This window comes from Manis pentadactyla, chromosome 14, assembly GCF_030020395.1.
Source record: "Manis pentadactyla isolate mManPen7 chromosome 14, mManPen7.hap1, whole genome shotgun sequence".
Classification (NCBI taxonomy): Eukaryota; Metazoa; Chordata; class Mammalia; order Pholidota; family Manidae; genus Manis; species Manis pentadactyla.
In genome coordinates, this window is record NC_080032.1 from 86749215 (window position 1) to 86763735 (window position 14521).

General features: G+C 43.3%; 1 protein-coding gene and 1 long non-coding RNA gene across 3 annotated transcripts in view; one reads left to right on the plus strand and one right to left on the minus strand.

Annotated features, from left to right (window-relative positions):
• Positions 1 to 9214, plus strand: part of LOC118914462 (uncharacterized) — a 26183-nt gene extending 16969 nt beyond the window's left edge. For both annotated transcript variants that reach the window (XR_005025616.2, XR_008993848.1), the window contains exons 3-4: positions 7266 to 7349; positions 8002 to 9214. This is a non-coding gene — a long non-coding RNA (uncharacterized LOC118914462). The remainder of the gene's footprint in view (positions 1 to 7265; positions 7350 to 8001) is intronic.
• The window catches only part of SLC2A13 (solute carrier family 2 member 13), a 243588-nt gene that overhangs the window by 20718 nt on the left and 208349 nt on the right, over positions 1 to 14521 (minus strand). The window lies entirely within an intron of this gene.

A 14521-nucleotide genomic window follows, 5' to 3' on the forward strand; every position in this document is an offset into this window, starting at 1 on the left:
TCTTGGTATTCACTCGCCTCACCACTCGGCTTGGCCCGGGCCCTCCTGTCTTCGCCGGCCTCTGGACGCCATGTTTCTTCCTTCCGTGATTTCTGCCATTCTCACTATTTCAGTTTCCAGTCTTGTGCAGCACCACTAACTTCCTTCACTTTCCTCTCTCCAGAAAGCTGAGCAAAATTGTGAAACCATCCAGCTGGGTTTTATTAAAAAGTTCACATTCTTTTCAGTTGGGTCCCTACTTCTGTGGTTTTGTTCTTTAAGTCCTTTGTTGTCTCTGCTTATTTCAGAGAAGGCGTTCAGTAAACTTGTCAGCTGTGGCTTCAATTAATTAAAATATCTCTTACTATCCTTTAGTCCTAAAATCTTACCCTCTGCTTTCTAGGTGCTAAAACCTTGCCTTCTTTAAGAAGAAAATTGAAGATTTTCAATTTGAACATCCTCAGTGTTTCTCTCCTGAACCTCTACTTTCCTGTGCTTACGTTCAGGCTTCTCTGCCCCCTCTGTTGGGAACGTGTCTCTTGCCCGTTCTAAGGGCTGCGCTTCCCATTCCTGGTCCTACGTCTCCTCCTCCTGTCTCCCCTGGGGTCATGTTCCCACAGCAGCTTATTCTCTTCTGCCATCTTTAGTTTCTTACTTGAATCTTCCCTTCTGTGTAAAACGCACAAGGTCGCTCCTACTCAAGTGTTCAGCCCGCCTCCTGTTATCCTACTAGCTGGTCTGAAATCCCAGGGAAGTGCATTCCAGCAAGCTCTACATCCCCATTCCCTGCTCTGGCCTCTCAGCCCGGCTTTCCCACCCGCCCAGACGCTGGGTGATGCCTGCTCAGGCTGTTTTCTTGAATCTGCTCACCCAGAAGCCACTGATGACCTCCTCATTCTCAAAATTCAGATTCTTGCCTTAATTTTGAGACTCTGGCTATTCAGTGGTGGTTGACACTGCTGACCAGCCTCCTTCTCTTTCCTCTTTGCTTTTATGTCACATCCGTTCTCTCTCTCTCTGGCGTCTGTGTCTTCATTGCTGTTCTCAGTGCCTCTTCTTTTCCTCAATCTCTAAATGTAAGTGCTCACCACTGTTCTGTTTTGGGGCCTGTGCCTTCTCTCTTAATCACCTCATGGAACTCCAGGGATGTGTGGTCTCCAGATAGAAGCTCCCTCACAGGTTATTCCAGCCTTGACCTTTTCTCAGGCTCCACTGGTGAGACTTGGATGTCTGCCGAAAGTCCACATCCAGACAGTCCCTTATGGCCTCATACGGCCCCAGATACGATATGGCTACAACAGAATGAATGCATCGTCTCCTCCAGGAGGCCGAGTGGGGCTGTTCTGAGTTCAAATCAAGAGGCTACCACTTGTTAGCTGTGCTCATTCAAAAACTTATACAGTGGACCTTTAATGTGTCAGACATTAGAGACAGAGCTATGAATGATGACCACCAGTTGTATCTGTGGAAGCTAAAGTTTAGTAGCCCCTGTCTCCTGATTTGCAAAATAGGGGAAAGAGCTGTTAACCATAGGCTGTTGGGAACACTGAATGTGATAACCCCTTGACGTGTGGGTAGATGCCACTCATTCACCTGAACAAAACAGTCTCTCCCTCCTCCCAAGGCCCTTCTGTCATCCTCATTTACACGTCACCACCCAGTGCTCTGTGTTACCCCATCTGAATATACTCCCTCTCTTCCCGCCTGGACTGCCAGCCTGGGAAGCACAGCACAAGGGTTAAGGGCGCAGTGTCTAGATTCAGTCTGCGTGCTTTTCTATCTCAGTTCTTCCTCTTTCCAGCTACGGGCAAGTTACTGTACCTCTGCACCTCGGTCTTCTAATCTGTGAAATAAGGGTCCCTAATAGACTTGTTACAAGATCAAGTACACGGATAATTGCTGGGCACAAAGAAAGTAATTTTAGGTGTTGCCAAAGTAATTTTTTTGTATGTCCCCCTCCCCTTCAAGATCTCAACCTCCAGGCCGTAATAGTGTGTGCTTCTAGGGAGATAAACGAAGCCTCTGCGTGTGCATTCACTGCGTGAGGGGAACAGCGTTCCCTGTCTTCATTTCCTACCATACAGTCTCTTGAACTAGGAAGATCTTATATGAGAAGACAAGGAAGGAGGTGGGGAGAAGGGGGAACAGGGAGAAGGAAGGAAGGAAAGCCGGCGGGCGGGCTCCTGGGAGGGGGTGCTTCCGAATGCTCAGATCGCTGCACTTCACTGAAGATCCTACTTGCTGTTTTCATTCATGATTCCCGAAGTCCGTCGCATGATCTCTTGCTGGAAAAATGGAAGTAGCGACGTTAGGGTGGACTTTGCGCTTGTTCTGATGGAGCATCTCACCATTGGATCCTCCCTGTTTATGTGCATAAAAGTGCAAGAAACTCCTTGTCATCCCTGTGACCTCAGGAAGAGCCTCAGGCACTGCCTGGCCAGAATCAGGCACTCAGAGCAGACGCTAATGACTAAGAGTGTGACATCACATCTGACCTGCCAGTAGAAACACTAGGAATCCCAGCGAGGAAATAAAGATGTATATCCCAAATGTTGTTGCACAATGCCCTCGCATTTGCCTAGCTTAGTGGCTGCTGGTGGAAGAACATAACGCTCCAGAGGAAGAACAAGAATACTTTGACATCAGTGTGTGGGCTGGGATTAGGAAAAGCCATGCTCCCTGCTGGGGGTCCTCTCACTGCATTCTCAAGCAAGAGGAGAAAGTGACTGTAGTCCGGAGCCGCACAGAGGGTCTGCGCCGGACAGAGCAGCAGGGCCGTGTGCAGGCAGGAGAAGGATGCTTCGTTCTGGCCGAGCGAGAGAATTCATCTTCACCAGCAGAGTGACTAGACTGACACCGGCGACGGAGCCCAGGTAAATGTCAGTACCCCTTGCAGCCCTGGAGCCCAGAGCGCCTCCACATCCAGAAACTAGCAGCTGTCTTGGAAGGTGGAGCAATGCTGCCTGCCCAGCCAGCACCCACTCCCAAACCAGTTCAGGTGCGGACCTATTTCTGCCTAGTTCTCTCCATCAGAGACCTTAACCTTAAGAGTTTTAACCAAAGGAATAACAGAAGGGGACAAACAGTGCGCCTGCTCTTCCCACAATTAACCACAGTGACTGATTCCTTGGTGCCCACGTGGCACATGCTTTTTGAGTTGCTCTGTTATTCACTGTGATGAAATTATTTAACTGCTTCACGTTTATAGATGGGGGATTGAGAGAAAATATAACCTGTATTTAAAAACGAATTTTATCTATTCAGTCCTAATCATTGAGAAACCAACAGAACTTTGCTTCCTTCCCTAAAGAGTTTGTCAAATGATCTAGGCCTTCGGAGGAGGGACGAGAGGGCTCCCTGTGGCTGTGTGGTGAGCTGCCAGCCTCTGGGCTCACTGCACACGCTCCCCGAGCCGTTCACTGCTGGGCAGTGGGAGTGAGGCAGTTTCCAGCCCCTCAGGCAGGTCTGTCATTTCTTTGAACAGGATCATCAAGCCATCACCTTGGAACAAAATGGATACCCCTAGGGGTTAACTTTAAAGTTCTTTACAGGAATCCAGGATGTGACTACACAGTCACAGTCTGAGGGTGGTGGTGGAGAGGAACCTAGGAAAGGACAGGGCACCCCCAGGAAAGGACCCCTTTCCTCTCATCCGGGGAGAAAGGCACACGGCACCTCTCGGAGGACTAGGATGCGGCTGATTTACAAGCACCCCAAGCCGTGAGGAATTCCACCTCAGTGGGACCTGAACATTTAGGGTTAAAAACTTGACTCATTACTTCTCAGACACTTTAATTTCCATTCACTAGAATGATTTCTATATAATAATCTAACATGAAATACACCTATTTCAAGGGTGGCAACACTAAACTCTTAACATGTCTGTGGTTGAGTAATTTGAGAAAAGCGTGGTGCCCTAGCTTGCCCTGTGCAGACCGAGTTGAAGGTTTGGCCAGGGGCGAGTTTCCATTATCTGGCTCCCCTGCCCCTGGGGTTTGTATTTTACATTTCCTGCAGAGGACTGTTACATAAACGCAAGTTGAAAAAAAAAATCTATATCTTAATTCATATTTCCTGGTAAAAAGAAAACCTTGAGAATTACTGAGACAAATCACAGACACTGGTAAATTTCAAAACATTACAAGTTTGGAGCTAAATGCCATTTTTAAAATGAATTAAGGTTTTAGTTGTATGTAAATCACTGTGTCTAAAACATTTATCAGTAGTTGGCTAGCTTATGCACCCAAAGTATGGGGAGTAGAATGTGTGGGCAATCTGCCAGGTCAGAGGGGCCCTGACCTCTGCTGTGGGAGGGGCCACATCGGCATTTGGGATTCAGCGTCATTCTGCATAAAAAAAATGTCCCACTCTACTACTTCGTAGGAAAATAACTTCATCATTCTCTTTCCTGCTCCACCATACCTACAGCAAGTCTGGCCACGTCTACTTTGAGAAGACGACCTGCATGGAGTGGCAGTGCGGGGATGTCACACTACAGAGTATCGAGGGTACACAGTTCTAGGGGCAAGAGTCACACAGAGTGGAAGACAGGGCACGGAGGAAGTCTGTCAAGACAGGCTGTGTCCACCTGGGGACTTAGAGTTGTGATGTGGTCACACCTGCCCTGCCATGCTGGCCCTCATGTTGCCCAGAGGCACCGAAGCTCTGGTCCCCGTGTTAATGCTCTGCAGTGGGCACTGCCTCCCTCCTCAGGAGCCTCGCGGAGCCCGCCTCCACCCACAGCCCAGGGGCCCCAAGGGCAGGGAGCTGGGCTTTGCCCGAGCCCGACGCCAAGGCTTTTGGGCCCCTTGGTGCAGGGTGGGGGGCTTGGGGCAGACAGTGATTTGACAGTTTGTATTTTCCTTCCCAGGAAGTCAGAATGTGAAGTGTGAGAAGAGGCTAGAGCAAGGCGGACGGGGAGACCCGGGCTGGGGGCAGAGCAGAGGCCCCGTGCCGGCCACAGCGTGGTGAGCAGCGCTCCCCCCTTCATGGAGCGGGCTCAGTGGACGCTGAGACTGCTTGCTCCTGAGTTCTCCCCTTGCCTTTTTTATTTCTCTTGTCTTATTAATTCTTATTTCTTTCTTTATTTTGGTATCATTAGTCTACAGTTACATGAGCAACATTATGTTTACTAGGCTCCCCCCTACCCCAAGTCCCCCCCCACCCCATTACAGTCACTGTCCATCAGCATAGTAAGATGCTGTAGAATCACTCCTTGTCTTCTCTGTGTTGTGCAGCCCTCCCCATGCCCTACCCCACGTTATGTGTGCTAACCGTAAGGCCCCTTTTCTCCCCCTTCTCCCTCCCTTCCCACCCACCCTCCCCAGGCCCTTTCCCTTTGGTAACTATTAGTCCATTCTTGGGTTCTGTGATTCTGCTGCTGTTTTGTTCCTTCAGTTTTTCTTTGTTCTTGTGCTCCACAGGTGAGTGAAATCATTTGGTACTTGTCTTTCTCCGCCTGGCTTATTTCACTGAGCATAATACCCTCTAGCTCCATCCATGTTGCAAATGGTAGGATTTGTTTTCTTCTTATGGCTGAGTAATATTCCATTGTGTATATGTACCTTTTAAATGTAACTTTACCATAAAACTTGTAACCAAGGAAATCATGTATCTCTGTTCTTAACACGAAGCGTTCTAACAAACTAATGGCTAAGTTAGGACACAGAGTACTGATCCTGGGTCTGAATCTGTAAAACCCCACAGGTCCTCAGAGAGTTCATCTCAGTGGCTGCACAGCTCCACTCCAGCAAAAGGGTTTTTCCAAACAATAAAAATATGGCAAAGAAAGTTAAAGCTTTTCCCCGTGGGTTTCTGTGGGCAGGGCTACCCTGCTGTACTAGATTCAGAATCATATTCAGAATCTGCTGCTTGGTTATTCAAGAAAACCAACGTTATTTTTTCACTTTTTACTTTGGGCTTCCTTCCTTTTAATTCTTGCTATCATGAGCCAATCATATGAGGAACTCTGAAGTTCTGGATGGAAAGGAGAGACCGAATCAAATGGGGAAATGAAATGGCAACAGACGCAGGGCAGCACGTTGATTCCTTAGTGATGGGCTCCGGAGGCGTGGGGAGTCACCGCAGTCACTGCATGGCCTGTGCTCCAGCCACGCCGCTCCAGCCCTTGCGGTTTAAGTTGACAGCCACTTGTGGTATCTTGGCACGACTACACTTGTTTGTCAAATGAATGAAAGAAGGCCTAGTGCAATCAGTTGTATTTCAGTGAGTTCAGTGTTGCTGGTTACTACTGATTTAATAATATAACAGTAGTAACCATTTAATAAGAGATTTTTTTCAAACGATAGAGCACATGAAGATAATATAATTTATAATGGGGCAGGGTTATGATTGGCTCTCGTGTCTGTGCTGTGACCAGGATTCATGATGATGAGTCCTTCCAGCTCAGAGACCCCAGGTTTTCCAGATTTCAGGTTCCCTCTGTTGCCTGATTTCTTTTACTTCCCTGCTTCACGTGGGGACCTTTCCCCAGTGAGGACACAGCAGGTCTGTTTTCCCTCTTCCTTCCCTAGGCTTCAGAGGCCAGTGATTAGCACAATAGAAATACTTCTTCATTTCTCATTAGGTTAATCTTTGATCATCTGACACCAATTTATCCACTATATTGTAAACATTAGAGAAGACATATTTGCTGCCAAAAAAGTTTTTTAAATTGTAAGAAATCTCAGTTTAAACATTTTCTGCCTGTGGCACTATAAGACAGACATGTTTTCTTACTACAAGCTTTGTGAAATCCATCTGGATCATCAAGAACTTCAAACTACCCCAGGACTCCAGTTTGATTTTCTATCCACCACAAGAGTTCTGAACAGTATTCAGGCTTGTTTTTCTTTGCAGGTGCATGGGAATGAATGGAGCTGATTGGCCACCGTTGCTATCTTGATGCAAACAATGGTGTAATTTGTTTCTTGGATCCTTTTCAATCCATTCGACAGCTGCCTCCCATCAAGTTTGGCTTCTCCAGCTTCTCTGTGGAATCGGTGCTCCCAACAAAAATGTCCTGGAGTAGCTGTAAATCTTCACTTGCTGAAATTCACTAACATTTCTGTAGAGTTTTACCACATACAGAACGCCGTAATAGACGTTAACTCATTTAATTCTCAGATACTTTGCATATGGGACAAGCCTTTTTGAAATACAGGGACTTTCCCAAGATTACACAGCAGAAGTAGCATTTGAAAATCTTCTCGTTCTCCTTCAACATGGCATCCTACTAGTTCACATATATGATAACCTCTTTTCCTGCAGTGCCTTACCTTTTATAGAATTTAAATGGAAAACGAGATGAGATGAAAACTCTACTTGAAATCTCCCCCACGTCAGCATTCTTCCTTCATGTCAGTAGTGAGGTAAGTCACTAAAATGTCTATCCAAAATGAATAAAATGCCTCAAAACAGTATTAGGAGTTAAAAAGAGTAGCATCTTGGCAGATCTGGGTCTTTGTTCTGTACGGTCTCTTCTGACTCAATATCCATTGTGCCCCAAGCACAAAACAATAATTAGAACAGAAAGGTGCTTATACGAGCTTGAAGGTAAAAATCTCACATGAGAACCTCAGTTAGATAACTCATTTGAGGGCGGTGATGTCAATGCTACGATTGTATTACAAGGAGAACAGCCGTGCTGATGCAATCAGATGGCAGTGTTCAGCAGTTTTTAAAGAATGCATACTCTAAAACAGGAGATACATAATGACTTTCTCTGATATAGTCATGTCAGTAGGGAAAGGGTTAAAAAACAAAAAAGTTTCCCCAGAAGATGCCAAGGATGAAAATACATGTGGAAAGTGTCAGCAGTTACTTAAAAGGGAAATGGTGCCATTAGTTAACGACCTTACATCTCATTATTTATGAAATTCCTGTGTCAATATGATAAAACTATAAACTGAAGGGCAGTTTCACATTCTATCTCAAATTACTGCTAAAGTGAAAAATGTAATAGCTTCATAAATCAAGCATTTTAACTGCAATTGCCTTTTTTCTCCCTTCCTATTTGTATAGAAACCTCTGAAACCCCTACTCTCACCGATGAAACAGCAGTAGAAGAGAAGATGCGTCTCAGTCCTTCTAAATCAGAGATGTTCTCCCATTTGGGTGAATATGTGCAGCCTAACAGGTCCATTAAAATCCACTCTGCCCTATGTTCTGATCTGTTCCGAAACTGGAGCAAAGCAAATCATCATCCCGTCCTGCTCGCCCTCCTAAAACAGGCGTGGCTTCAGGCCGGGGGCGTCTCTGCGCGCTCTGCCCCTTCTCCTGCATCTTCTCCCCCTCGCCCCCTGCGGCATCCCTGCACCACATGGACCAGCACAGGGACAGGCACAGAGTTGGGGCTTAGTGAATATTTGTTAGATAAGTGAATCATTTTCACCATTCGATAGTCTCCTGCAGATATTTAAAGTTACATGTATTTTAACTACAAGTAATCACCTGATCATGCTGAATAATTTATTCTTTCAACAAATAAATATCTGTTGTGTTCTCAGCATGAGAATAAGCATTAAAATAGATTAAGTGTTCATTCTTCCATCATTCAACAATCATTTTCTACAAGCTAAGGGTCAATTAAAATTATTATATTAAAAATCAATATACAGAAATCTGTTACATTTCCAATGAAAAATGGGCTAACAGACAAAATAAGAAATCAATCCCATTTCCATTACATCAAAAAGAATAAACTAGCTGGGAATAAATTTGACCAAGGAAGTAAAAGAACTATACTCTCAAAACTATAAGACATTGATGAAAGAAATGGAAAAGTGCAAATAAATGAGAAGCTATTCCATGCTCATGATCAGGAGGAATTAATATTGTTAAAATGCCTGTATTACCCAAAGCAATATTACCCGAATCCAGTGCAATACCCATCAAAATACCGATGGCATTTTTCAGTGAACTAAAGCAAATCCTAAAATTTATATGGAATTACAGAAAAAAAAAATTCCTGAACAGCCCAAGCAATTTTGATTAAGAACAAAGCTGTGGTATCACCTTCCCTGATTTCAAACTATACTACAAAGCTAGTGATCCAAACAGTGTGGTACTGGTACAAGAACAGATACACAGACCAATGGAACAGAACGTCCCAGAAATATATCCACACTATATGGTTAATATATGACAAAGGAAGCAAGAATATACTATGGGAAAGAGAAACACTCTTCAATAGCTGGTGCTGGAAAATCTGGACAGCTACATGCAAGAGAATGAAACTGGATTGCTATCTTACACCATACACAAAAGTATCTAAAATCTTTTTAGATACTAATAGCTAATATCTAAAATACACAAAGAACTCATTATTCTCAACACCAAAGAAACAAATAGTCTGATTTAAAAAATGGGCAGAAGACCTGAATAGACATTTTTCCAAAGAAGACATACAGATGGCCAACAGACACATGAAAAGATGCTCCACATCACTAATCATCACCAAAATGCAAATCAAAACCACAATGAGACATCATCTCACACCGGTCAGAACGGCTCGTATCAAAAAAAAACAAGTGCAAACAAGGCTATGGAGAAAAGGGAACCCTTCCATACTGCTGGTGGGACTGCAAATTGGTGCAGCCACTATGGAAAGTAGTATGGAGGCTTCTCAACTAAAATAGAACATGACCCAGCAATTCCATTTCTGGGAATTTACCCAAAGAAAACAAAATATCACTAATTCAAAAAGATAATATGCACTCCTGTGTTTGTCACACAGCATTATTTACAATAGCCAAAATACAGAAACAAATGTAAGTTTCCACTGATAGATGTGGTACATATATGCAAAGGAGTATTATTCAGCTGTAAAAAAGAATGAAATTCTGCCATTTGTGACAACATGGATAGACCTGCTAGGTGTTATGCTAAGGGAAATAAGAGAAAGACAAATACTATATGATGTCACTTATATGTGGAATCTAAAAAGCAAGACAAATGAACAAACAAAACTGAAACTCAAATGCAGAACAGACTGTTGGCTGCCATAGGGGAAGGGGATGGAGATGGGTGAAATAAGGTTAAAAAATTAGAATGTTTGATATCTTGATCTGGATGATGGTTAACATGAGTATACACATGTCAGAATTCATCAAGTCGAACATGTAAGATTTGTGCATTTTATTGTATAGTCTTGATAATAAAAATTGAAAAATGTAAAAAGTGAGTTCCTTCAGATAAAAAAAAAATACATATAGGAAAGTGGAATAGTTGGATCATAGGTATGAACACGGTGAACTTTATACATAACAGTGTCATTGGAATTGTGCCAAGACTGGACGAGAGAGAACTCTGCTACAAACTTGGCAGTTTTTCTTTTTTGCTAATTTGGTAGATGAAAATGGTGTTCCGCTATAGTTTTAGTTTCCATTTTTTAAAATTTATTAAGAGCTTGAGCCTCTTTTTTTTATGTTTGCTGGCCATTTGAGTATCTGCTTCTATAGATTGTTCTTTCTCATTTTTCAGCTGGACCGTTTCTTTTCCAGTAAGCGGCTCACAAAAACATCTCAGTGTGTGTAGATCAGGATTGTCCACCAGAAATACAACGTGAGCCACTTAGAACACTGAAAATTTTCTAATAGCCACATTAAAAAGGTGAAAGGAAAAGAGTGAAATCAACTTTAGTAATATACGTAACCTAATATACATAATATTTTCATTTTAATATATTCAGTATAATAATTAAGATATTGCACATTGTTTTTCATACTAAGTCTTTGAAATCTGGTGAGTATTCTACTTTCATAGTACATCTCAGTTGAGACGAGCCACATTTCAAGCACTCAAAAGCCACAGTGGCTTTGTGGCTAGCCTACTGGGTAGCACAATTCCAGATAGTAAACATTTGCCAGGTAGATAATTACAGATATCTTCTAGAAGTGTGAGGCGGCTTTTTTTTCACTTCCTTTAAGACATCTTTTCATGAATCAAAATTATAAATAGTCAAACATATAACTTCCTTTATGGCCTGCATTTTCTATGGCTGGTCTAAAAAAAAATGTCCTTCACTTTCCCTGGGTCATAAAAATACACAGCTATACTGTCTATTAGAAGTTTTACAGTTTGCAAGTAACAAAAATAACAAAAAAGTAAGTGAATTTAGCAAGACTGCTTTGTCAAGGTCAATATATAAAACCCTACTGTATTTTTTACATATTAGAACAAACCATCAGAAGTTGAATTAAGAAAAATTCCATTAACAAAAGCATCAAAAATACATTTTTAGGAATAAATTTGACGATATGCAAGATTTGTACGTTAAAAACTGCATAAAAACAAAGACTAAATAAATGCAGAGATATACTTTGTTTATGGTTTATTGTTAAATGTAACAGTATTTCCCAAATAGATCTATAGAGCCAACATAGACTCAATCAGAATCCCAGTAGGCTTTTCATAATTGACAAGCTGATTCTGAAAGGCACCTAACGAGCCAAGACAGATTTGCTGTATCTCAGTCCCTGGTGGGAGTCCTTGGAGATGCTGGCTGCACGAACACCCCTCAGAACCTGACATGGACACCTGACATGGAACCTGTATGGACAGCTGGCCCTGGCTTCCGGGATGGACTCTGCCTTGGGTGCATGGGGGGCCTCTTCTGGAGCCTCCTGACCAAAACCCCGTCTTGGCTCTGAACACTCCTCCAAAGGTTGGTTGTACCCCTGCTCTTCCTCTTGGTAGGAATCCCTCTCTTTAAAGGTGTAATTTCTAGGGTCATTCAGCCAAGCAGTGACATACTTTGAAAATAAATGATGCCAGAACATCATCTGGGAACAGAAGCAAAAGGAAACCTTGACCTGAAAATTGACCCCCAATCTAAAAATTTTTCTTTTATCTCAACTCGTGCATCACGGTTGGTAGGAGTTGGACACTGGCTGCCGTGCTCAGGAGGATGGGCTGCGAGGAGATGCCAACATTTTCTGCTTGGAACTTACACCCACTCCCTTCTCTCTGGTACCGAGAAACTCACCCCCTCCATCTAAATCCCTGTGGGCCAACAATACCTAGAACCGGACACAGTGGCCGGGGGCACCAAAACAAAAGGAAAACAGCTCCCTGCTGCAGGATCACAAGGCCTCCGACCCTCGCCTCGCAACCTTGCAAGCTTGTATCTTCCCTCTGTAAAAATCCCCTCCCTCGTTTTCTGGGGAGATTCTTTGCGTGACCACCCTGCTCCATCTATTTGAATAAGGTACCCTTTTTTGTTGCATTTTGAGAATTCAGAGTCTGTTTGAGAAACGGACATTCCTTTTCTCTCATTCTTGAAAGATATGCTCACTGTGCACAGAATTATGTTGATGTGCTCACTGATGATATAATTCAGTTTTCTTCTGGATTCTGTTGAGAAATGATCTGTCAGCCTAACTGCTCCACCCTTGAAGATGATTTTTTTTTCCCACCTTTAGTTGCTTTTAAGATTTTCTCTCTCTCTGTCATTCAGCAATTTCACACTAATGTGTTTAGTGTGGATATTGCCTCACACTGCTGGGGATGCTTTGGGCTTCTTAAAGCTGTGGAGTCAAATATTCTGGAACATTCTCAGTTATCATAACTTCAAATACAGCCTCTTTCCTGTTCCTCTGTGTTCTCCACCTAGGACTCTGATGGGAAGAAGTCACACTTCTTATCACAACCTCTTTTTTATCCTCATCTCTTTCTCATATTTTTCATTTTTATGTTTCCTTAGACTTTGTTCCAGGTAACATTTTCACATCTGCCTTCCAGTTCATTGTACTAAGTCATAAGTCAAATCTGCCAATAAACTATATAACCAAAATTTTAACTTAATTAAAAATTTTAAACTCTGCCAATTCTTTCCCCGTATTTTTCAAGAGTCTCTTACTTTTGAAACATATTAACCATTGGTTATTTTGCATGTAACACATCCAGTGCCTGGACTCTGCAGGGCCGGTCCCGCTGTGTGTTCACTGATTCCCGTTCGTGGTGCCTCGGGCCCTTGTGTATTTTGTGATTTGGACCGTGAACTGCCCCTTCTCCTTACAGTTTTACCTATAGGAAATGATCTGAGGCTTTGGTATTCCCAGAGAGGACTCACCTATATATGCTCTGCTAGACCTTCCTGTGGGTGCTGCAGAACCGGGACCCCTTGAGATTAAATCTACAGCTGGCGTTTTACGGAAACAAGGAACATGAATTCAGGCTGAGGCCGACGTGAGGGCTGACTTCTGATTTAAATGCTTGGCGTAGAATGACTTCCCCTCTCTCCAGGGCTGACAAACAAGTTTCTTTATTGTCTTGTACTTGCACTGGAACTTTTTTGAGAGAGAATTCACATGCCATAAAATTCATCATTTTTAAAGTATATAATTCAGTGATTTTCAGTATATTCACAGCTGTGCAACCATCACTATCTGATTTTAGAACATTTTCATCATCCCCAGAAGAAACCTCATCCCCAGTGGCAGTCACTCCCCCCGTCTCCCCCGTCTTTCCTCCCTTCAGCCCGACAACCACGAACCTATTTTCTGTCTCTAGGGATTCACCAGTCGTGGACAGTTCCTGTAAATGGGGTCATAGTGTGGCCTTCTGTGAGCGGCTTCCTTCACTTAATGTTTGCACGGGTACGCACGGCGACTTCCACTCGCTCTCACAGTGCAGGGCGTGCGCCCTGACATGCTGACCTTGCCAGAATGTGACCGAGTGACTGAGCTTTGGCCACTGGAATGTGAGCAGAAGTAACATACATGACTTCTAGGTCATTTCCTTAAAGGAAAGTCGCTTGCCTCTTTTTCCTTTTTCTCCATTCTCATGGGCTGGTGAATTCCCGCGGGTGACAGTGAGTTGGCTGAAACTGCGTAGAAAGTGTAATTCTTCAAATTAACAGAGAAAGTGAGTGGACACTTAGGTCCCTGACCAGCTTGTGTGCACAAGGGTACCTCTGAAATATCAAAATTGTTTGGCATGAACTTCTAAGATAGAGCTTTTGTTTACAGCAGTTTAGCCTGCTCACTAATTGGCATAATTAGAATGTAGCATTATTTATTTTATCATTTGCCTTATATTATTTTATTACATTATTATTTATATATATAATATATTATAATATTAATATATCAATATCATTCTAAGATTTTTAATAACAATAATGCCATGAACAAACATAGAGTTCATCAGTCCACAGAGAATCAGATTGATCCCAGCGTGACTTGTGACCTGTCAGACTCCTTGGAGTAGGAATTTGCTGCCCATCTCTAGTGCAGCAGCTGAAACGTACAAAATGCGTAATGAAGGCTGCTGCCCAGCCTTTTCTGCAATCCCATGAAAACCAGATCCTGGCCGAGGAAACCTGCGCGCAGTGTTTATCGTGGTACTCGGCTGGCCCTGCTTCAGTCCTCTTGGGTGACTCTCAGAGTGCCACTGAGCGCCCCAAACCAGTCACATATCTGCAAACCCTTGGTATGTTTGGAGAAGGGTAATTGGTACTGACGTGCTTTGAAGGAGAACTGTAAACAGAAGAGGAATTCATGGCTAACACACTTTCTTTGACATTAGCAGGAAAGCAACT